Raw genomic sequence first — 1,994 nt, 5'->3', positions numbered from 1 at the left:
GAAGACCTCAATAAAATGTGAGTACAACAGACCTGATATAATGATTTGGGATAGAGAAGAGAAACTGTGCACAGTTGTAGAAATTAGCTGCCCAGCGCATGTTAATATAAAGCTGAAGATCAGTGAAAAAGAGAACACCTATGCTGGACTATTGAGAAATCTACAGTCACTCTATCTGCATTACAAGTTCAGGTTTATACCTGTAATTATTGGGGACATAAATACCAATCTTGTGAAATTAGGCTTCTCAAAACCAGAAAGGAGAAAGCTAATTCGAAGGCTACAGATCCAATCCATCACTGGAACTGTAAAAGTCTGTAAAACTTTCCAGAAGTTTATCATTTAAAAATATATGAGCATGTCTAGATATGTAACTCTATGCATGAGATTACATACATAAAACATACAAATCTGCAAATACATACATACATATATACATACATGCATGCGTACATACATATATACATACATACATACATACATACATACATACATACATACATACATACATACATGAGCATGTCTATCTATGCAAGTGTAAGCATGACAATACATGCATAAAATAAAACATACAAATCTGAACACATATACATAATACAAAAATACCCTGTTTGTGTTGTTGAAATTCCAATAAAGGAGCCTTGGACCTAGGTTAGAAACCGACTCTTTCTCTATTAGCAAGAAATCTTGAAATAAAACTGGATAATGACATGCATGCTCGTCCTTGCAATATGTTCATTACATTCTAAGTTTTGAGTTCCGAGAGCAAATCCTTTCTGAAATGAACTTTGCTACCCATATATCCGGTCGCAGATTACATGAATTAGAAGTGAACTACAGAAGTGAATTATTGTCTCTTTTCCCACTCTTCTTTTTTCTTCCTCCTCCTCCTCCTCCTTCTCGCTTTTTCTGTCTCCTTTTCTCTCACTCTCTTAATATCAACCTTTAGAGTCGTATCTATAATATAACTTTTTATTAAAGAAAAGCTTTTCCTTATTTACATATGCACAACCATACACAAGCCCACATGCATATACATATCTATGCATAAATGTGCATAGACTGGTAGGAAAAGTGGAGACTGTTATTTATATATTTGACCTTAAAATATGTCTTTGCTAACTTCTTTTAAGGTTTTATATTAATATTTTCTGTTGCCCGTGTGGAAATTCTTTTTCAAAAACGTTGTTATTCTTGTGAATGTGACTGATAGCTATAACAGAGTGGTCAGACACCCCAAGGTTAAATTTTGCTTTTTATCGCTCTTGAGGACGATAAATTAAGTGTGCCAATGTTTGAAACCATTATCAGTAGTAGCAATGTGTGTCATCAATAATTTCGTTCTCACCGACAAAACCTTGCGTTAAGAACGACTTGAGTATAACACAATAAATGCATAGATGACATTGATGCAAATATCGTTTCACAGAATTTATTCTGATATAAAATTTCACAAACAACTTTAATATTGTAAAATTACAATAAGAACCCAAAAGATATTTTATCTAATAGAAAAGCTCGTTTGCCAATTAATTCTTTGAATTTGACACGTTAGCTTCCTGAATTTTTTCCCCAATTACATTATCTTGAAAACTTGAAGGGATTCTTATTTCTCACTTCTACAATTTCTAGGAGAAAAATAGCTATTTTTCATCAGGTTTCAAGATTGGTAATGTCTTTTAGAAATACCTATTTTTGTATTTATTCTTTGTTTCTTGCTAAATCGAGAGTGAACGGTGAATATAAATATGTTTAACTACGAAGATTATCTTTCACCTGTTCAACATTTTATAGAATTCTTTGCGGGAATAATAAAATAATTCTATAGTAGATGTAAATAGTCGCTGAGCTGAAAGTTAAACTATCCTGCTATGAAGAAAATATTAATTTATCTATCTATCTATCTATCTATCTATATATATACATATATATACATATGTATGTATATATACACATACATAGATATATATATGTATATATATATATATATATAT

Source organism: Octopus bimaculoides, chromosome 2, assembly GCF_001194135.2.
Source record: "Octopus bimaculoides isolate UCB-OBI-ISO-001 chromosome 2, ASM119413v2, whole genome shotgun sequence".
NCBI lineage: Eukaryota > Metazoa > Mollusca > Cephalopoda > Octopoda > Octopodidae > Octopus > Octopus bimaculoides.
Note: the sequence above shows the minus strand (reverse complement) of the source record.